The sequence below is a fragment of the Pan troglodytes genome, chromosome 3 (genome assembly GCF_028858775.2).
Source record: "Pan troglodytes isolate AG18354 chromosome 3, NHGRI_mPanTro3-v2.0_pri, whole genome shotgun sequence".
Lineage (NCBI taxonomy): Eukaryota > Metazoa > Chordata > Mammalia > Primates > Hominidae > Pan > Pan troglodytes.
In genome coordinates, this window is record NC_072401.2 from 190,656,341 (window position 1) to 190,680,682 (window position 24,342).

A 24,342-nucleotide genomic window follows, 5' to 3' on the forward strand; every position below is an offset into this window, starting at 1 on the left:
CAAAAGAATGGAAGAGATACTGAGTAGGAAAGTAACGATGTCTGCTACCTACTGTTACAAAAAGTCAACCAATGAATAGCTAAAGAACCACTCTGGAAGATGCCACCCTTCATGTCTGCCACCTACTGTCATGAAAACTCAACAAATGAATAGCTAAAGAGCCACTCTGGAAGATGCCACACTTCATGTCTGCCACCTACTGTCATGAAAACTCAACCAATGAATAGCTAAAGAGCCACTCTGCAAGATGCTACACTTCACCTGGAAAAGAAGCCTACCCCAGCTACTGCCTCCTGCTGGTTCCCAGACCTCTATTATTGATGGCCTGAGACCATATTTTTCATCATGTCTTTATGTCTCCATAAACTGCATTTATAGTATTAGGAAAGAACCTTTTGCTCCTCCTCCTTTTAAAAAATTTTTATTCTTCCTTTATTTTTCTAAGACACGTATTCTTTTAATGCAGCAGTGTTAACAGTGGATGGAAACATTTTTATTCAGTCAAAGATAGATTGTGTGTGTGTGTGTGTGTGTGTGTGTGTGTGACCCAGGCTGGAGTGCAGTGGCGCGATCTCGGTTCACTGCAAGCTTCGCCTCCCGGGTTCACGCCATTCTCCTGCCTCAGCCTCCCGAGTAGCTGGGACTACAGGCGCCGCCACCACGCCTGGCTAATTTTTTGTATTTTTAGTAGAGATGAGGTTTCACCATGTTAGCCAGGATGGTCTCGATCTCCTGACCTCGTGATCTACCCACCTCAGCCTCCCAAAGTGCCAGGATTATAGGTGTGAGCCACCGCGCTGGGCCCAAAGATAGACTTTTTTATAGAAATAATCAACTGACCCAATATTTTCAGGATGATATAATGGGAAACATAATGGAAATTTATGGCAGTTTAATATTTTCTCTTATGAGACCTCAGTGGTGTATAAATGGTGACTAGTAGAATTCTGTAGGAAACAGGAGTTGACATGTGAACAATCCAGCGTTTTTCTTTTTTCAAATTGCTAAATAAAGATGTGTTTTTCCTCCATTTTTTCTCAATAATCATTTCTACCCTCAAACCACCACTCCCCATGGTATAAATTCAAAACATGTCCTATCAAGTGGAAAATCGTGAATGATCTTAAAGTTAAGAAGATTTATTAAACTTAAAAGTAAATGTACATAGATATTAAGAACGTTGGTAATACAAATTAATATTTATAATGTTATTTTCAGCAATTGCAAAAGCTGTTCTTGAGTATGCACTAAAAGCATTGTAACATACAGAAGTACTTCATTTGATATTTCAGCTTTTACCCTAAAATTATTAAAAAAAAATAAAGACAGTTTGGTCCATTAAAATGACACAATAATATCTGGATATAATTTGCATATAAGTTCAGAGGAGGCAACATTAAATTGAAAAAAATCAACATCAGGAACAAAATATGATTTGGGGAATTACAGGAGAACTTAGTTGAGAAGAACAACTGTGAAGATGGAAAAGAGAAATGCAGTAGAAAGAGTAAGAGATGAAGGGAGAAGGAGAGGAAGAAATACATGAAGTTTGATTCTATGTCTTAACGCGATGCTAATGGTGCCCTAGGACATAAAGCTTGATAACTCCAGGCTTCATTAAATTATCTTTTGTACATCTTGTGGGCAGAGCATAGAACATATTGTATGCCTGGGATAAATCAGAGACTCCAACATAAAAATTTGTATTAATACTAAAAACATAAGTAGAGTCCTATGAAATTATCCATTCCAATCATATTTCTTAATATTCAACTAAAATTCCAGATTGGAAGTGAACGGTCCAGATATCCACAGTGAAAATTAGAAGGAGTGGAAAGAAGAGAAGATGCTGCCTCTTGTGTCAGTTTCCTAATTAGAATTATGGCCAAATAAAATTATACGAGGAAGCAACTGATTCCAAAGGAGGAAAACGCTAAGTTAAAATATAAGTATACAATGGGATCTCGCTATTCATTCAATGTATTATTCATTAGTTAACTCTCTCCGCTTCCTTCTTAGTTACCGTATTCCTCTATGCCTTCAATGGCCACCACCCATAGCTCCCACCACATAATGGATTGATCTACTGTGGGATCCTGCCAGCCTTCAAGAGAATTGATATTGAGCTGACAAAGGAGGGAACACTACGAATAGCTGATGAAAAGGACCAGTCTCCATGTGATACAACATCACACTCTTTAGATCTGTCTGGATCATTGAAAAAACAGATTTTCAGCTCTGATTTTTAAAATTTAATCTTTTCAAATGAATCCATATTACAAATGCTGAATACAACTGACATACATGGTTGACAATTTTTAAAACTTAAAAAATGTAAGACGCCGGGCATGGTGGCTCACACCTGTAATCCCAGCTCTTTTGGAGGCTGAGGCGAGTTGATCACCTGAGGTCAGGAGTTTGAGACCAGCCTGGCTAACATGGAGAAACCCGGTCTCTACTAAAAATACAAAATTAGCCGGGCGTGGTGGCTCATGCATGTAATCCCAGCTACTCGGGAGGCTGAGGCAGGAGAATCGCCTTGAACCTGGGAGTCAGAGGTTGCGGTGAGCCGAGATTGCGCCATTGCACTCCAGCCTGGGCAATAAGAGTGAAACTCTGTCTCAAAACAAAGCAAAACAAAACAAAAATTAAGAAATGTTTCAGAACAAAAAATCTGAAAGCATCTTGAAAGAGACTTTTTCCTTTGTCTGAAAGATGGCCATACCTGAAAATATTTGGTCTTCCACAGTATCGGAGGGATGCTAATTAATTACATTAATGACCACTCTGAAAAGCCGTTGCCGTCTAATTTGTGAGCTCATAAAGAAATGAGGTTTTGGGATCTGACTTTTGGTCTGTTGTAGCAAAAGTGTTTTATTCTTTTACCTGAGGAAGAATACAAATGAGAAGCAAACTAAATGCTAGTTGCCTCTCAGGTAATCCCTGCCTTGAAGTCTCAGACCATGACCAAAATAAATCACCTAAAATACTCTCTTAACAAAATGGCAGGAGACGGCTGCCTGGAGGAAAGAGATGACCTACATGCACATCAGACAGGGTGTAGGACAAACCCAAATGCCACCTAAGTCCAAACCACTTCAGACTAATATGAGGACATTCAGTAAATATGACTTCAGTGTAAAACAAGGATTAGAATTTATTTCCTGGTAGACAAAAACCATATTTTCCAACAGGAATTGTATTTTCTCTTGCAGGCAAGACTTGCTTGGATAACTACAAAGCCCTGCACTCTCTCTCAAGCACAAAATGACTATATGCCTGACAGAACATTTCCTCCAGGTGAGGAAATCTGAGCAACCTTATCAGGCAGCCCCGCTTCCATACCGTTTATTGTAGTCGGGTAGATTGGGGCACACAGTACGTGACAGGCCATCAGTTAAATAGAGATGAGTGTGCTAGCTGGGCAATACTTCAAATCCAAGTAAGCCTGAACCTTGAAAACCAAATTGCTTCATTTTTCCTGTTCTTGTTTAATCCATTTCAGGTGAAACAAAGCGACATGAACTTCTAGAATGTTCATACTGAAAAACATGAATTGGGCCAGCCGCCCAGACTACATTTTCCAATCTTTTGTAATGAATATGCCAATATGACTAGACTCAGGCTAATTAGATGTAAGAGGCAGTGATTTGCAAAAAGTCTCTATTTATCCCCAACTCGAGTCAAACTTTTATATCTACTGAGGTATTATAAGAGAGTTATTTCACTGAGGAGTCCAAAAGATGTTGACCTTGGAGGATTTATACATTTTTTATTGTTTCTAAAATATCTGTTTTACTATAATAACCAAATAATAATAATAAAGACAGTAAATAATAAATGCATATTAAGCATTCTTCTATTCTGGTTTTTCTAAAGCTTAATAATAAAATACAGAGTTAGACTGTGGTTTTGGATCACAAAACTTCACTTTCTATTAACAGTAATATATTTTCTATTCAAAGAGCAGATATCTGCAAATCTTACTAATTCAAATTAAAGCACTTTAAAAGAATCTCACTGTTCAGATGCAGCACAGAAGGAATCTGAGCAGTCACAATACATGACAAAATAATTTTGACAAAAATTTTAAAAATTATTCATGAACAGCCCTAACAATTTTAGATATTATTGACTTCTAAAACCATGAACTCATGTTGCAAATATATTCATTACATTTAAAATTTTTTCTCATGTTTGCTATATACTACATGCTATTCCACTACTTTATATGGTAGGGAAAATTGTTTAACCTGCAACTCACAGGCTGCATGCGGCCCAGGACAGCTTTGAATGCAGCCCAACACAAATTCATAAACTTTTTAAAAATGTTATGAGATTTTTTAATGTGCTTTTAAAGCTTATCAGCTATTGTAAGTGTTAGTGTATTTTTGTGTGGCCCAAGGTAATTCTTCTTCTTTCAGTGCGGCCCAGGGAAGCCACAGTGTATAAAACAGACCAATATCCTTGCCTCCTAGCAAGAGGAAAAAGAAAAAAAAAGCATAATAAATAAGTGAAGTATATTGCAGGTTCTAAGATGATCAATACTTCGGATAAAATAGAGCAGAGTACCGGACGTGCGAGTAGTGGAGAGTGCACACGTGACAACTTTAAATAGGGGCATGGGTCAGGTTAGATATCACTGTGAAGGTGAAATTTCAGCAAAGGCTAAAAGGGTGCAAACAAGTTAGGCAGGGGGATATCTGGGGAAGAGCATTTTAGGAAGAGGAAGTAGCCATTAGGAAGAGGAAGTAGCCGTTAGGAAGAGGAAGTAGCCATTAGGAAGAGGAAGTAGCCATACAAAACTCTAAGGGAGGAGAATGCATGGTGGGTTCCAGGACAACAAATGACTGAGCAGTCTTGAGTGTGCTGAAAAGAGCTAGAGCCAGGGACAAAGGAATGACAGGGATGTGAGGTTACAGACGGGGAGAGGAGGAGGTCCCAGAGGCCCTGGCCAGCCCCTTTTGGGAACAGCTTTTGCACTGTGTGAAAAGGGAAGTTACTACAGTTTTTGAGCAGAAATATTAACACATCAGATTAATACTTTAAAAGGACTGATTTTTTTTAAGAGACTGAGTTATTCGGTTAAGCTGCTCAATGAAAATTATAAACGATGCTTTAGAAGGAATAAATGACCACTAGAACAATAACATTTAAAGAAGCGAAAACATGATAGCTTAAAAGTGAGAGACAAGAGAGAATATTACATAAAAAGGTATAAGCAAACAACACTAATGAAACTACCTTTGCAAAAATTATAACTGAGCCAATTATAACAGCGAAAGAGATCTGAGCTAAGTGAGTCCATCTTGCTTCTGTCCTCCAAGCCGTCCTCGTTCATTCCTGAGTGTAGGCCGAACTAACTTTGGGAAGAACTGAATTTATGGCTTAGCTTCTAAACAAAGATGATAACAGCCCTTTCCCAAAACAAACCCTCCTCCTGCCTGGGGACTAGACTGCCTTTGCGAGACTAACAAATTAGTCATAAGATTAGAAATTATGGTCATGCACTGGAGGTTGCAAGATTCTAAACCTCCTCAAATTGCTCCTGGGGATAACATCATTATTGTAAAACCTAAGATCAGTGCTTGAGATATTTTGCAGACCCTGCACTGGATGGATCAGCTGGCACCACCTAGATCATAAACTGACTGGTCTGCTCTGTGCCCTGCCCCCTGTGCCAATAGCTGAGTCAGCCAAGAGAACAGCTTTGACTTCCCATGATTTCATCTCTGTCCCACCAGAATTCCTGATCCACAGGCCCCCTACCCAGCAAATTATCCTTAAAAACTCCAATCCCTAATTATGTGGGAGACTGATTTGAGTAATAATAAAGCTGCAGTCTCCCGCACAGCCTACTCTGCATGAATAACTCTTTCTCCATAGCAGTCAACCTGTCTTGATAAATTGGCTTTGTCCAGGCAGTGGGTAAAGTGAACCAGTTGGGTGGTTACACAGATACCCAGGAAAATAGTTTTAAATTATTCAACAGCTACCAAAATAGAACAAAAAAATTTAGTTTTATACTGTAGGGTAAAATAATTTTATATACTTACCTGATCCCAAAGCATGGCTATATTTTGGTAGATTACATTAATTAAGACATGATAAATGACCGGGAGGTATTACAACATTTTATAGTTATCAGATCCCCTTTTTGAGAAAGAGAAGGAATGAACTGTGAGGCATTTTTAAAGTTTTTTTTCACAAACTTATTAAAAGAGAAAGTCTTTTAACACCTAAATGGGTAAGTTTTTGTTTTCTTAAAATTTTATTTTGTTGAAAAATAAAACCTCTGGCAGCAAAAAATAAATAAACTGTTACCATATCACTAGATGTTGGGTGGGTCTGCTCCACAGGAAGCTTGAAGAGGAAGAATAAAAACAGTGTAGAGGCCGGGCACAGTGGCTCACACCTGTAATCCCAGCACTCCAGCAGGCCAAGGTGGGCGGATCACTTGCGTATCGAAGTTCGAAACCAGCCTGGGCAACATGGTGGGACCCCATATCTGTAAAAAACACAAAAATTAGCCTGTGGTGGGGCGTGCCTGTAATCCCAGCTCCTTGGGAGGCTGAGGCAGGAGAATTGCTTGAGCCCGGGAGGTAGAGGTTGTAGTGAGTAGAGATAGTGTTACTGCTCTCCAGCCTGGGTGACAGAGGGGGACTTTGTCTTAAAACAAAAACAAAAATGTAGATTGGCTTATTTCTATTTCCATCCAAAAAAATGATTAGGTGGAAAGGGCTCTCTCCATATTCAAAGTATAGGGAGAGAAACGAGTAAGACAGAATGAATATTCCTGAATATGTTCGAAGAGAATTCCATCCCGTTTCAAGCATCCTCTGTCCTCTGAAGTGCAAATGTGGAGGATGTACAAAATCTACCAACAATTTCGTATTTTTTCAAAGTCCAAATTACTATTCTTAAGAATCTTGTGTCCTTAAATATTTTGTTTGGAAGTAAGTCCCACCTAGCACAGGCAATGACAATGTCTCTTTTAACCTGGAGTCAAACTTCAGTAAATGCCAGCAAGGCTCTTAGAAGAAGCAGTTCCATTTTGTGCACCTCTTTGTGTATTTTCCTTTAAATGCAGGGATTGCTTTGGAGGCTTGGCCACAAGCCACATTTGAAACGCTTGTGTTCAATCATTTTAGCTATTGGTTCACCCATTTTTTTTCATAATTCAAAATAACTGAAAGGATTATTTTTCTTAGACCTTGTCAAAAGAAATATACCTTATCACTTAGATGAAGTATGGAAAAGTTGAATTTTAAAGCCAAAAGGGTTATAAATGTCAAAAGCCCTGAAAACATAGGAATATAAAGACAGCTTGAATCTACACTTTTTATTGCGTTTCCACTGTAAACACTCCTTTTAACAGTCCATTTGTATTTCCTGGTCTTATTGTTATGTCCAAGCCTGTGCTGTTTGGACACATATTAAGAAGTCAATCCATATTTTTTTCTGAAAAAAAAATGTAGCATAAACTAAAGGAAAGTAGCAAAATAGTCTAAGGCAAGGGTAGAGTTTTAAAAAATCAGTCATCTTTTTTCCCTATGAGTGGACTGTCTATTCATGAAATAATTTACTCTTATTTCATATACACAAATTCTAATGGTATGGTGAAAATTGCTCTTGGAGACCATTCTCACTTCACTTGAAGGGTACTCATTGATATGTGGTAATAAGACAGCAAAGATAAACGACCAAGTTTTAGCTATCTCATTTGCAATTAAAGATTTACTCCCCTATCCAAATCGGTCGTAATGTACTATTGACAGACAGAAAGGACTCATCTCAATATGTCTCAATACCTCTCTCTCTCCACAGATTCAGTCCCCAAAAATGTGTGGCCTCTTAATAAACGTAGATTCTGTCCTTCATAACAGCATCTGCAGTACATCTGCTATGACTCTGAGGCAGTGACACTTGTGTTGCAGGTAATTTTAGCTTCTCTCATAGCAAATATAACATCAATTTTGCATTTTCCAAGGAAGACTGGAGTCCCAGTAGGTCCAATTAGGTGCACTCCCTTGTAGGAAAGTTTGCTATGTTCTCTCAATGCCTGCTCCTTCCGCACTATGAGGTAATTTCAAGGGATACTGTGAGATGAACCATCCCATGGTAAAGGCTGGGCTGGCCTTATGGATGGGCAAGTAGAAACGAAAATTATATAGAGAAAGGAAAAAGAAGACCACCTAGTGCTTAAAGGTCACACCATGATCATATCATGCTATTTAAAACTCAAAATTTAATTCAGATGTCTTAAAGCTTCTGCCTCAAAAGGGCCTATAAAAATCAGATACCTCTGAGAGTGTTAGGAAAGTAAAGTTGGAATAAATTTATCTCAAATGATTCCTAGAAGAGTCTGCTGGAATAGAACAGACTGATTTACATCTTGATAGGGCTGGGGAAAGTTACCTGTGATACTGCTATCTACCCACATGGGACCTTCAGGAGAAAGTGATACTGGAAAGGACAGTGCAGAAGGAACAAAGGCAAACTTCATCCACATCAGCATTTGCCTGAGTCCAAATGCTGGGTCAACAAAAGCAAGTCTGCTTCAATTCCAGCTATGAAGGGGACATTAACACCATGCTGTGGGTCAAGAAAAAGACAGATTGTCTGCTACTAATAAATTCTCAAAACGCCATTTCCTGAGCCAAAACATTGCCAAAAATTCTATGTTCATTTACTCATGTATTCAAATGTTAATATGCAGACCACGTCTGAAATTGTGGACAGCTCTTGGAAGGATAGACAGATGCACAGGACACAGCCTTTTTGCTCAAGGAACTCTCATTCCAGTAGGAGAGATAAAGAAAAAAATTCATAAGTAGAAGTAGAAGGGAATTGAAAGAGGCATAAAATGCTACGATAGGGCCTAATATGGAGAGAGAATTTTTTACTAGAAGACTGAAACATTCTCATTGGAGAAGGTGGCCTTTGAAGTGGGCTGTGAAGGCAGACACTTTTCAGGAGCACGCTGGAGACAGCAATGCTCACTGCATATTGAATGAATAAATACATGAGTGACGTCTAGTAGAAAGCTGATTGCACTAGCGTCAGTGAGGTGGAGCCCACTTCCAGATCTGCTACTTTCTCTTGGTCAAACCTTCTAAACTTTTGGACCTTTAGTTTCATCATTAGTAAGATATGAAGGTGAGACTAGTTGTCTTTAATTCTTTCTACCACGATTATTTTATGAAGGCATGGAGTCCAACTGACTTCTGTGGAACTCTGCAGTGGTTACTGGGGTTACCTTACCAACCAGCATTCTCCTCTACTATTCTCCACTCCATAATGTAGTAACCAGAAAGTTTGGGTGGGATTTGCTTCATCCTCAGATCCAAGGGTATTCCCTGCTTTCTGATTACGCTTTTTTGTCATTAGGATTGTTTCATCATTGTTCCATCTACCTCAGTCCTAAACCAATACCAGGCATTGCTGTGGCCATAGATTAGTTCAATCTGGACCTCTCCAGAGGGTCCAGTGAGAGCAAAACCAGGACATCTGTTCAACAGTGGAGGACAGTGCTCATGTTTCTCGTACTGGGTATGGAAAAGAAGCTGACAGCAATCATATGACCACAAGGAAAGCATTTTGAAGCTAAAGAGGCCAGGCCATCGATGGAGACACAAAGAAATCCCCCAAAACATGGGAACAGAGATCCGCTCGCACTTTGACTAAAGACCAGTCTATCCTTGGACTTTCTCGTTTGTAAGCCAATAAACTCCATTCACTGTTTAAGACCTGCGAGTCTGGTTTTCCCTATCTAACAACCACTTTTCTAAACCACTAAGCCACTTTTAAACTTTTTCCAAAACAAAAAAAAAGTTTTTTTCTCAATCACTTTACTTAACAAACCAAGTACCAATCAGTACTAAACTATAAACTCAAAACATCTATCCTCTCAATTTTGAAAGTGTATAAAAACTTAGCTGACAAAATTTCTAAGAAAAAGATGATGACTTCCCCACTCTGAAGTAGAAAACACAATTTTATAAAGAGCTTTAAGAAGAGAAAATATATTGAAGAATGAAAAGTAAAACACACCTTTTTTTCTGGAGGCTTCCCATTATTCTGGTTCAATTTTAGGATATTTTTGTTGTCAGCCTTGCTCCCATCTCTTTGAAACTTAAGTTCCAACTCTTCTGTCAGAGAGTGCAAATGTTTTCAGTGGTCAAAAAGAGAATAATCTCTGCAGGCATCTCTCCCACACCCTTATTTACACATGAGGCACCTGCAGCTCAAACTGGTCAACAGTCTTGCTTGGGATGGTGAGTGTGAGAGTGGGGTCAGGGTCTCGGGTGGACACCCTTCCAGTTCAGATCCTGGCTTCATGACAGCCGCGGAGGGCTCTGACACAGCTACAGTAACTATTAGCCGTCAACACTGCCATCCAGGTATACACTCACCTGTGCCAACCAATTCTTTTATTTTTTTTTTCCAGTTCCATGGAGTCAGTTTTCCAACTCCCATTTTACAGGTTAAAAAGAAGCACTGAGAAACAAAGAACCCAAATTATTCTAACCAGCTTAATCCTCCACCCCTGGCTGATGCAGGACTACGGAGCTCCAGACTACTGGCCAGGGGCCTAATTCTCCCATCCATCCCATTAGCCCCACTCAGTGATAGCACACCTTAGACAAATGTTTTCCTGAAGTCTCTTGATAAACAAATCTGCTTTTACTCTTAAAATAATAAAAGTATAGAATTTTGGACTTCAAAAGAGCCTTACCAATCATTTAATTGAGAACTTTTCCCGATGAATTATAATGCCACCCTCCACCTGCTAGCCCTGTTCTTCCTTGAAGGGGACGGTGATGTTCATTCTATATAACAAATGTCTTCTCATTTTTGTGGGGCTAGGAACAGTGTCATTAAACTGGGCAATAAAGACATGCTAATTGTGGGCAATCATTCTATTGAATTTTTTCACTACAATATTTGTCTGTCTAGAAACAGAGATAAATCTTTCTTTTTCTTTCTTTCTTTCTTTTTTTTTTTTTTTTGATGGAATTTCTTTCATGTTGCCCAGGCTGGAGTGCAGTGGTGCGATCTCAGCTCACTGCAAACTCCACCTCCTGGGTTCAAGTGATTCTCCTGCCTCAGCCTCCCAAGTAGCTGAGATTACAGGCGCCCGGCACTAAGCGTGGCTAATTTTTGTATTTTAGTAGAGATAGGGTTTCACCACGTGGGTCAGGCTGGTCTCGAACTTCTGTCCTCAGGTGATCCACCCGCCTTGGCCTCCCAAAGTGCTGGGATTACAGGCATGAGCCACCATGCCTGGATGAGAAATCTTTAAAGAGTAACATCCCGCTTGAAAGCTACACTACTATAACATTTACTGACTACACAGAAAAACCTATCTGAATGACACAGGAGAAACTGTTGTCTATAACTGCACACTGACATATGGTTACATATGCAATATTACTTATTTTGTCCAGTGCTAATTTTTAATGACAATGGAGTTTCTATAAAGTGTGCCAGGAGGAAGTTTCTTTGGTTTATATTAGTCTTTTATAATTATGCTTAGTTTGGCTGGTGAGTTTTCGTTACACCCTACATCCCAGTACATGAAAAATGGAAGTTGTGTAGTTTGAGCTTTCGGCTGACCAGTCATTTTCCTGTAACCTGAAGTAAGTACTAGTTATTGTAAGCTCTGAGATGGAAATAGTCGGCTGCGCACAACTCACATGATATTATGAGATATCTGTAGAGTTTTGAGAAGTAAGTTACACATTTGATGGACCTATCGTAACCATGTTGGCGCCTACGATGAGAGAAAAGAGACTTTTTGTTTGTTATCTATTCCAACTGTGATTATTTATGGATAGTGGCTAATTGTTTTAGAACGTATTGAAGAGCATACTTGCCTATTAGAAATAAGTTGAAACAGACTTGGTTGCTCCAATTTACTATAAACTAGGAGGTAGAATGATGTATTGGAAAGAGAATGGTCTTTAGCCATAGGAAGACTTGGGTTCAAATCTTAAGTTATAATGTTTATTTTACTGAAGTTCTGGGCAAGTCACTGAACTATTCTGGCCCTGTGTTTCCTCTCCCAAGGAACGGGAATAATAGCATCTGCTCCTAAAAATGTTATTTTGGGAATTAGAATTAATATATGTAAGTTAAAGTAAGGAGAGTTAACAAATCTTTAAGTATTAGATGCTTGGGAGTGATAAATAACACTTATTCCATTCACAAAGAGAGTTTAATGAACCACTGCAACTCAAACTACTCAAATCTTTAAAAGTCCTATCTGTTTTTATCAGCACTTATAGAAACAGATTCACTTTCACTTTTGCCATAAGGTTAATTATGAAAAACATATCTGCGTATGTCACCTGCCTCAGTAATTAAATAGAACTAACAGAAACAAATCAAATTATTTAGTGGCAAAAATAAGTCAGCACTTAGCATTTATTCAGTGTCATATGCTACCATTGCCACAGCTATGTGGTCTCTATGGCATTTCACTTTCCCAGTGAAGAAGCTTCTGTGAACAAACACAATCATTAAAAACAGATTGAGCGTGAAATGAAGATGAGAACTTACATTCATTGGTGAAAACAATATTATGTGACTAAACTAAAGGTAAACAAGTCAGTTAAACTGAGAACGCCAGGGCCTTTGGTCCCTTTATCATTTGTATTTTAAGTAACATTTTACAAAGTGTTAATGGTGTGTTACAGTTTATCACCTGCCACTTGAAGAACTGTGGTGTTGGGGTTAGTATCGTGTTTGATCCAGCTTTGTAGGGATGTTTTCTACTTTTGAAATGTCATGATATGCTTAAAACTATTTGCAAAAAAAGAGAATGAATTGGTTTTTGTTTCCCTCCATTTGTATTTGTTGTTAATCTGCTTCTCAATGTCCTGTCTGTGTGTTTCTGCTTTCATCCTTCTTTCTTACCATGCAACTATATCATTAGCCACAAGGCAGAACATGTCTTCTAAGCAAATGTAGAATTAAAAAGTCTCATGGGAGAATTTTAGCAACTGTTGAGCTAAGGTCATGCCACAGTGAGAAACAAAGCAATGCGTAATAAGGAAAATCACTTAAACATGAGAAAGTTATTAATAAATCAGGAGAAATCAAGTGTGCATGAAAAGGCTGGGTATCATGTGTTCTGTGTTTTCAGATACAAGATTTATTACCTGTGTAATTGCTGTACCATGTAGGATATGCATTTGAACAAATGTTGTAAATTATTACAACATACGCTACAGTGAAACCTCTTTATAATATTTCCACACATGCTGATTTCCCATCTGGGGAGTCCTGAATTACACATCCCTCTTACAGAGAAGTGATCCTCTAGGAGCGAGGCTCAAGATCATAACAATTCTCCCCATTTATTCCTCAACATTGTATTAGTGAAACCTGAGAGGTGTCTCATGGATGTTAAGAATACAAATATGAGCAAGAGGACCTCAAGATGCAAACAATCCAATTGAGAAAGGAGATTATAAACAGCAAACTGCTACTAGGGCTACTGCTGTTGCAGCAGTTGCTGCTGCTACTAATAATAAAAAAATAGAATGCATGTGCCTTGTTCCGAAGAGCTGCCTTGCAAATGCACCTAAAAGAGGGAGAGAACTTTTCCTTTTAGCAAAATATAAGCATAAGCAAGTTAGTAATTACATGCACTTCTGTTCCATTGTCTGTAAAAACACAAATAATTGCTGCCTCATGGAATGATTTTCAGGGTTAAGATACATATGGGCAGTGTTTAGCATTAAGCCGTGAGCAATGTAAGAACTCAATGGATGGGAGCTATCTATTTATCGCTCTCTTTACTATTCATGTTAGTTGTGTTATTGGAGACATAATGACACAGTGAAAGAGCCTCTGCATCCAAGTAGGTCACAGCCTCATTGGGGGCTTACAATATGCAAAGACGTTAAAACAGTAATCAACCAGGCATTATATGTGATAATTACAAATGAGTGCTAGGCAATACGTGCTGAAGGTGTTATTTTCATATACCCATTTATCTCCAAAAAAATAGAGTTGGCGTAACATTCTTGTTCATAAAAAGATCATAGAAACAGAACAAAAATGTTATATCCCGTTTCTGCTTTCAACATGGGTATTAGACTCATTTCTCCAAACAACTACGTGTCCAATGTAGAGATATCTAAATATAAATAACAATTTTCAAAAGCCATAATCAATCCAATCCATCTAATCTAAAAGCCGACACCTAATCAGAGACACACAAGGACCAAAGTACCTGAATAATATATCAGAAATATTGATAAGCTTATCACATGTGCTTTTCTTTACAGCTTTTAAAATACAGAGCTATTGAGTTTGGGTGACTGTCCATTGTCTTTGTTGACACAAATAATTAAAACCTGCCATGACCGTAACTTTCATACCTAACTTCAGGACAAAAATAACAATGGCCCTGACAGGACCTCTTTGGCCTAGACTGACAGCTGCTGTGACCGACACACTTGTTCTGGGCTAATGGACATTGATGGACTTCCTGTGTGTCAGCTGAATCGGAGGTGATTTTCAACTGCTGAACAGGAGATGACCTGCTGGCTCAGCGAATAGCGGGGATACTTGGGAATGGGCTGATGACAAAACTCATCTTCTGGACAGGTCCTTGTTGGGTCGAGACAGAAAGCGAAGGCTTTGTGCCTCTTACTCACTTGAGCTCATTTTGACCCAAACAAGTATCCAGAGGAATTAACTAGTGACCCAGGTTCAGGGTCGCACCTGTCCTCATGAGTGCCAATCAAACATTTTGGCTGGAAATTCCCCTCAAATGATGGAGGATACTGGCTTCAATCCTTTAAATGGGGCATATTTCCTTAGTTATTATACATGTCGTAGGGGATAGAAAATTAAATATTATGACTGGAATGATGAATAATGGTGGCATAAAACTTTAATTTTGTTTCCATTCTCATTTTTGTGATATAATTACATGTCCCACTTAAAAATACAAAGGTTTGAAAGAAATCTCGCACACCACTGGGGCAGTTTACTAATACTCCAGGTGATAACAATACTGACAAAGTACCCTCATGCCTGCCTCCTTTTGACTGATTATTTTATTTATTTGTGTTTGTTTTGGTAAAGGGAGTAGGAGGAGAGTTGCTGGGAAGGCCTTATTGATGGGAATAGAAGAAGGAGAAGTATATAAATTTGAGAATGTGCAAAAGTAAACTAGGCATTCATTGTGAGGAAAAATGCTTAATACAGTATCTGGAGCATCATTTTCCCACTGGAGAAAAGCTACCCAGTAATTATGTATTGCACCAGAGAGCTGTAAAATCGGTAGAGCGGAATCTTTCTAAGTCCCATCTCTTTTAAAATGATGTTATAGCTATATTTTTATAAGAAAACAATATGCCAAAGTATTACTATTAAGGAACTTGAACTCTTAATATAACAAATAAGGCCTCGGTTTTCATGTAATCAGAAAGAATGCAAATAATTATATCAACTTTGAAGATGTGCCAAAGATATAAAAATGGGTGAGAGATTTCTGCTGCTTTCCTGGAGACATAGTAGGGACAGAGTGATCTGCCACAATTTGGGGATAAGATTGGTAAACTACTAACCTAAGCAAAAATATGAATGGTGATAAATGGTGCTAAATATGAATGGTGATAAAATGAGCAAGTTTTCTCAAGTCTCCATCAAGAGTGCAGAGCCAGGAAAAACGGATCACAATGCAATGATGTCAGCGTGATATAATGCTGGTGTCTCTAAACAGGTATTTCCATATGTCCATATGGAGTCTTAGAAATTAGAATACCAGCACTAGAGTCTATTTTTTTTTTTTTTTTTTTGAAATGGAGTCTCATTCTGTTGCCCAGGCTGGAGTGCAGTGGCATGATCACGGCTTACTGTAGATTCCGCCTCCTGAGTTCAAGCGATTCTTGTGCCTCAGCTTCCTGAGTCACTGGGACTACAGGCGTGTGCCACTACACTGGGCCAAGTTTTGTATTTTTAGTAGAGACGGGGTTCACTATGTTGGCCATGCCCATCTCAAGCTCCTGGCCTAAAGCAATCCACCCACCTCAGCCTCCCAAACTGCTGAGATTGCAGGTTTGAGCCACCGCTCCTGGCCTGGAGCCTCTCGTTGCATCTCTAGCACTGTGCAGTGTGGAAGAGGTCCTATCTGCTGGGATGCACTATCAGCTTCCATTGTTTATCACTGATAAGGGGCATCAGGATCCTGTGATAGTATAATACCATCCAAATTACCATTTATATCTCGAAATATTTTCACTTTTCATTTAGGTTACCAACATAGGTCAGGGTTTTCTGCTGAACAGAGATGAAAAATCTTACCTGCATTGCAGCATTACTTTAATTTTTAAGAAATGGACCATTCTAAATAGAACGTTAATGTTTTGTGAGATTGAATGTTGTGAATCAGTCCTGTAACCTGACATACAAAACCTGGGACCAGACAATGGATCTCAATTGCCCATGCAGGTACCATGACCTGAATAGATGCTGCTGTTGTAGAGGCTTCTGGTCTATTTTTGACAAGCTCTTAACTATAATCCATAGTAGAAAATTAAAGTGATTCATTTTGATATTATCCATATAAGCAAGCTGAACTGAAGAATTAAGTCAAAAGAAAATTATTTTAAAAATAATAAGCATATGTCAGTAATTTATTTTATTTTTTGAGACAGGCTTTCTTGCTCTGTCACCCAGGTTGGAGTGCAGTGGTGCAGTTATAGCTCACTGCAGCCTTGAACACCTGTGTCAGTTATTTATTGTTCTTGTTACAAAGTCCTCCAAAATCGTGGCATAAAACAGCAATCATTGGTTCTTTCCCATAATTTTACGCACTGGCAATCCAGGCAGTCCTGCTGGTCTAACTTGGGTTCACACATGCAGCTGCAGTGACCTGATGGCTTGCAGTAAGTAGAGGGTCCGGGCTGGCTTCACTCGCTCCTCTGGCAGTCTGTGCTGTCTGTTGTTTGAGGCACCTGACTCTTCTCCACATGGCCGTTCCACCATATGCTACTGGTCTCAGCATATCAAAAGGTCTGCCTGGTTTCAAGGAGCTGAATAACACACCTCACCTGCTGGTTGTAGGAACAGCAATGTCACAACAGCAACGTCACACTGCAAAGGGGCAGGCGTGCGACGGTGCTCTCTTCATTGGAGGCACGGTTCATTCCTGCCCTTCCCCACACCATCGGTCCCAGCGTTCCCACTGTACCTTTCACACCTGCCCAGCGTCTCACTCAGTACATCGCTGAGGTTGCCTGTCCTTGGCAGCGAATGGGAAAGCAGAAGCAGGAGTTGTGGCAGCCACTGAAGAGTGATGTTTTTGTTGTTGTTTTAACTCCACATCTCTCTCCCTTTTTTTTTTAAGTTCATAGATCCATATTGATCCTCACCTAGAACAAAATCAGCCAAATGTATCAAAGATTTTAAAGAAAGATAAGCTGTAAAAAATGTTTCATAAATAAAGTGGGTGAGAAAATAAATGCTTATTTTAAAGCTAAAATAAGAAAGTTGTACTTAAATACACTCACATCCAAGGTGGACTCACAACTTAGTGTTTGTTCAAACCTTAGGGTGCCCAGAGGCGTCGCGGCTGACTTGCTTATGCTGTTATTGACTCTGGTAGCAAAGATATTTCCCGACTCCGAATTAAAACTAGTTTGCATTAGGAAAAAATCAAAATAAGTTTGTTTCTCATGATATGATGGAACAAAGCATTTTTAAAAAATCATTTTAAATGTGGGGAAAATAGATTTTTTTTGTTTAAATTGGAAGGAAAATAGGAAACAAAGAGAAGCATAAATAAGATTTCCAAAGACAAAGAAATACTAGGTACAAGGGAGCCTCTTAACAGTAGCTGGAAGGAAAACTAATGACATCCGAGGTTCTCAGGCCTCTGAGCAGCCTCTGCTGTTCTGATCTTAAACGTCAAACAAGCGGGATGTTGGGCCACTGGGACACGGATGCTCAGGAGCCTGCCTTTAAACCAATAAATCAAAATCCTCCTTGCGGAAGACGTGGGTTTCCACAGGCAGCTCCCCGTGGAGGGCTCCCAGCTGATCTGTCACGGTGCGGGATGAGGAGCCCGCAGCCCCTTCCAGCACCCACCTCCACTCTGCACACCCGTCCCCTGCCCGTCTCCACGTGCCCACACACCCCTCTCCCTGGATCGTGCCCACCTCATTCTCCAGTTACTCAGCTCCTACCATCCTTCAAGGTCCACCCGCTCCTGACATCCTCTGTTAACCTCTATCCAGTTACTCCAGGCTCCACCAGCATTTCCTTCCCTTCCTTGCCTAGGACATTTTCAGTGTGCACTATTCTTTTGGACTATGTGTACAATAATTAGAAAAGCTGCAACACCTTCCAGACTAGGGGCTTTTTATGTCCAGAGCAATAGATGGCATCTATGGTGTTTTCCCATCTCCTGCTCTTTCTCTCCAATGGTGTCTCTGTCTCGTTGAGCAGTGATGGTCGCCCCATTGAGTATAGAGGAAATGGAGGAAAACTTGGAAGTATCGCCTTCCATACAAAGACAAGGATTGAGACCTTCTTCTCCGTGTTCCAGAATCCCTCAGGAAATAAGCTCATGCCTTCGCATCTAGAGCAAGTGCTGCAAGAATTAACAGAACGGCCAGAAGTTCCCCATTCCGCTGGTGGCACTCACTGCGTTGGGTGCTCAGCCTCCAGTCCAGGCCGCTTTGGCTTGAAGACGGCTGTTTTCCTTCCTGATACCTGCTTCTAGTCTTTCTGCAACTTCTGGATTCCTGTCATTCTTATACCTGCTCTGGGCAGCCTTCCATTCATTCCGCGAATTCCCTGAAGCTTTTCAATAAATTGCTTTTCTCCAATTAGCCTAAATCTCTTTCAGTTATTGGCAGCCCGGTGCCCTGACCCAGCCAAGCACTGTAGACAGTCTATGTGTAGCAGCATAACCTAAGACTGTAGACAGTCTATGTGTAGCAGCATAACCTAAGATTGTAGACAGTCTATGTGTAGCAGCATAACCTAAGACTGTAGACAGTCTATGTGTAGCACCATAACCTAAGCACTGTAGACAGTCTATGTGTAGCAGCATAACCTAAGACTGTAGACAGTCTATGTGTAGCAGCATAACCTAAGCACTGTAGAGAGTCTATGTGTAGCAGCATAACCTAAGATTGTAGACAGTCTATGTGTAGCAGCATAACCTAAGACTGTAGACACAGACCAGAGAAAAGCTACTTTTTCGTTTCTTATAACTGTGCTTCATGGCTATGTTTTTCAGATGCCAGAAATCACTCGGTAAATTCAGAGCAACCTTAGTCACATGAGGGTTTCTTCTGCTGGTATCTGAGACGTACAAGGCACATCTGGTCAGAGGAGGCTTCTGTCTCTCCACAGTTATCCCTACCTGTGCCGGCATCTACTGGGACATCTGATCTTCCAAGTCTGTGGTCCTCGTCATGGGTTTAATTGTGGTCTCTCAAAATTCATATGTTGAAGTCCTGACTCCTAGTGACTCAGAATATGACTGTACTTAGAGATGGGGTCTTTAAAGAGGTGATTACATTAAAACTGAGGCCTTTCAGGTAGGCCCTGATTCAATATGAAAAGGGCGTATTGGGACATACAGAGAAAGATACACAAGGGGAGGGCACAGCACCTGCACATCAAGGAGCGAGGCCTTGGGAGAAACCAAACCTGCCAACACCATCTTGGACTTCTAGATTCAAAACTGAGAAAATAAATACCTGTTGCTTAAGCCATTCAGTCTATAGTATTTTGTTATGGCAGACCTAGCAAATACATGTAGCCATTGTCTGGTTAACCACTGCTATGTTTACCTCACACTATTCAAAAGCTCTCCAGGTTTAAATCTGATCCCCTTCATGTACTTCCTTGAGACTCTTGGGCAATTCTAATTTCCCCTAAAACCCATGCTCTTAAACACAACCTTAGTCTGTTTCCTGAAAAATTATACTGTCATTTGCTTGGTTCCTGCAAGGATGTATGCTGGGTCCTCAAGGTAGAAAGTGTGTATTTTCTAAATAAATACTTAGTTAGATTCACATTCGTATTGATGACTGATATACACTTTCCTAAATTTGGGGTCCAATTGACTGTGAAGACTCCCCGCTTTGTTCCAGGGCTCCTGTGCCCAGCTAAGCCTCTTCTTATGGATAAATGAGGGGTACTAGTTGCAGGGCTCACCCTGCAGGAACAGCTGTTAGATGTAGAAATATTCAGACCACACATTTCACCAGTTTGATTTACAAAAAATAAAATTTATATAACTAAAGTATATATATAATAATCTGTATATAAAATATTTTAATATTTTGAAGCTTTTGACATTCTTGAAGCTTTTATATTACTAGGTTGGGGGAATTGAGTGCAGTTGAGTGCACTGGTCTGAGTGCTCATGAACAAATACCTCTTTAATAATTGGTGCAGAGCATAGTTCACATTAATTCATGATTTGCTGAAGGTAATAATTTGTTAAGTTTGGTTTCACTCTGTTTTAGAAATAAATGGGGAGTTTTCATAAAATGGGAAAAAGAGAAAACTGATTTTCCAGCTGAGAAATGAGCAAAATATTGCTGGACAGCCAACATCTGGTATCACTTAAGTCTGGTCTGGACAGGGAAAAAAAAAAAAAAAAAGATTATACCAGGGGGAGCAACCCTGTGTTTGCAAGGAAAAGGAGATGACATGGTAGGCCTTTTCAGTGATTAAAAACCTTCCATTTTCACATAGCCTCAGTACAAATAGAGCATTTATCTTCACTCAGCGTTTGCATTTCATTGTCTAGTGTACAAACTCTAGAGACAAAAATGCTAGAATTCTGTTTTCCCAGAGAACGATGCTGAGTAAAGATACCTCAATCATTCCAACCCTTTAGCAAGCAACCCCATAGGCTGCCTTAGGTGAATGTGCATTAAATTCAAAGGGAGGGGGATTGAGTGATTGTTCTCCTTTTCAGGAAAGAAAGAAAGAAAAACTATGTCCTTTCAAGGTCAATGTATATGATTACCAGGAAATTTGGTAAATTAAATCCACTGGCGTTTGGAGTGCAGATGTAGGAAATCACTCCTTATAAATCAATGGTGAACAGACCGTTGCTCATTCACCTTTTCCTCATTGTAAAAAGGGCCAGAACTCAGTGTATTTGCAATGTAGCCACATAACTGCTATTTATAGAAATATACATTCCATACACACCCACTGAAAGTAGTCACCTCACCTGAGTCCCATGGGCCAATGCAAATGGAATAAAGCATCAAGAACCTTGGCCTAGCAGCATAGGGTACTTCACTTGCCCTGCAGAGTTTAACTGAGGCTCATGCATAGGCATTTCACTGTAGCTAGTCTACTTAATGGCCACTTTGTACAATTATGATACTGTTCTTGGTTCTATATGTCTGTACTAAAAAGCTGTGACTTATAAACTTTATAACATAGCTGCAATATTGATACTAAAATGTAAATGAATGCACTAAGGCTGGAAGCTTACTGGCTGTAGAGATGAGTCTATCTCTTAGGAAAAGATAGACGATGATAGTCAAAATGTCAAATAGATGTGACAAAAATGAAATTACTACCTTTATCTAGGAAATACATTTCCTAGGACTAATGCCCCAAATAATCTAGGATCTGTATTCCTAAGTGATCGCAAATATCATGTGGCTAGAGTATAGCAGGCAATTCTGGGCATGGAGATGCACACTTTAAGACACTGGAAGTTTTAGAAATAAAGAAGCAGGTAAGAATTCAGCTAGTGTTCTTTTGTACTGATATGTATTTAGAGCAGTATGTATACTTCTGCTTAAATATATATATGTATATATATACACACACACACATATATATTTATTTCACAATGACAACTATTAGAGTATGTTTACATGGTTTCCTAGATAATAATGGCCTGGATACTCACCACTTGTTTGCTTCCTGTTGGAGAATAGAATTTTATCTAATAAGTGATTGTGTTTCTATATGGCACCCTGAACAAAAATACCTTCTTTTCTGCTCCATGGACTGAGCGAGATGAGACCACGTGGGAGGATGCAATAGAGGCCTATTGGCCACATTGTTTTGCTAACACTGAATCTCAGAGCTAAACGGGCTTCCCCCTTCCCATCCCAGAAGCCCTCCATCTCCCAAGGAGTGCAGTTTCTAAATAAACAGCCCAGCCCGGCATCGAGCAGCAATTCACTTAGCAAAGAATGGAAGAGAGGGCTGAACAGAGTATTCAGTTTTCTGAAATTTTTCAGTAAGGCCATCACTCTCCCTTCCCAGGGGCAAAGTTAGTAAAGGGAAGGACATCAGGAGTAGGGCAAAAACCTATCCACTTTAAGAACTGCAATTAATTAATAAATATTCCAGTTCATGCTGCAACTAGTTAATATGCATAGAAGCAGACACATTCCTGAACCATTTTGCCTTCAGGTGAGGCACATGCCCTCTTACTGAGCCACTGAGTCTCCCGAGTCAGCCTTTTAGTAGGAGCGGAGTTGATTGTCTTGACCAGAATAACTGCTTAGGAGAAAGGGTAGAGAGTGCCCAGCTGTGTGACCAGGACCCATCTTTAGATCACCAGTCCAGAGAACAGTGACACGCACTTGATCAGTGTGCATGCAACGATATGGATGGACAGCATTGCTTCTGAAAATAAATGTATAATAATGTATACTTCTCTGGCTACCAAGGATGGCGGATGAAAATGTGAACTGGGCAGTTAGACTACCTGTGTTCAAGTATGAATCCACTCTTCGCTAGGTGACAGCTTGGGCAAGTGACTTAGCCTTTCAGAGCTTCTATTTCCTTATAAGTAAAATATAAGTGTGATAGCATCTATCTCAGAGTATTGTGTATGTTGTGTAGAGGAAATATAGACACGACATAAGGCCTGGCAATAGTAGGAACTAAAATATTTCATAAGATCATAAAGTTACTCATGAACTACAGCTACACTTATTGGAGACTGATTTTTTTAAGGATCCTTGTCATATGGGAAAGTACAAGGACATATGGAGATGCTAAGAGAATAACACTGGACAATACTTTGATGTTTACAGAGCCCCTTTCTCTGAAGTACCCAAATAATGCTTGTTTTTATATATTTGTCTTCATTATATTTGGCCATATATATTCTACTGTGCTAAATGTGGTCAGTGGCTTCAGTCCCTTCCAGGCAAACCTAACTTATGTAAATATGAAGACCAGGTAAAAAAGCCAGAATGGGTCAGGTGCGGGGGCTCACGTCTGTAATCCCAGCACTTTGGGAGGCTGAGGCGGGCGGATCACGAGGTCAGGAGATCAAGACCATCCTGGCCAACGCGGTGAAACCCCATCTCTACTAAAAATACAAAACATTAGCCAGGTGTGGTGGCAGGTGCCTGTAGTCCCAGCTACTCGGGAGGCTGAGGCAGGAGAATGGCGTGAACCCGGGAGGCGGAGCTTGCAGTGAGCTGAGATGGTGCCACTGCACTCCAGCCTGGGCGACAGAGTGAGACTCCGTCAAAAACAACAACAACAACAACAACAACAACAAACGACAACAACAACAACAACAAACGACAACAACAACAACAACAACAACAAAGCCAGAATGGAGAAGCCAAATAACCTATGCAACGAAATATGTGCACGATTCGCTGATTACAATATTTATATAATATTGAATTTTGAAACTTTGTTATCTGAATTTGCCGATTTGGGACAAAATGACTTGTTGTCTATGTGTCTATGAAGAAGAAAATATTTTACATAGATTGAAGCTGATGAAATTATAATAGTTGGCAACAACGCCAGAGAAAAATAAGTATCTTAACTGGAAAAAATGAGTTTTAAAAAATAGATGAGAATAATATTTCCGAAAAGGAATGAAGATTTCGAGTGAATGTCCCATGTGGCAGCATCCACACCTCACGATCCCCGAGAACACACTATTAACTGCCTACGTCAGTCCTTCCCTACCTGAATAGACCCTCAGCTCAGTTTCAGTCTCTCTCAGGTCACTTCTGACTGTAAGCCAGATACTCATTTTCACATCTCACCTTTCCCCAAAAGCAGCTGGGTTGTCCTCCACTCTCATAACAAGGTTCCATGTCTTGAGAGACCCTTGTTTCATAATTAGAGGGAAATCTATTTTTACTTCCACTACCTCTGAGAGTCTTTGTAAGGGTTTGAGCTGGGGACTGGGATATACATTACATATTTTTGATAAAAACTCTTTCCTTCTATTATGGTTTTCCATTGTCCCTACGTTACTGATCCTTACTTTGTCTCATTTCTAATGCCTGCTGTGGTCTTTTTCTGTACAATGTCCCAATATACTAGATCTCATATTCC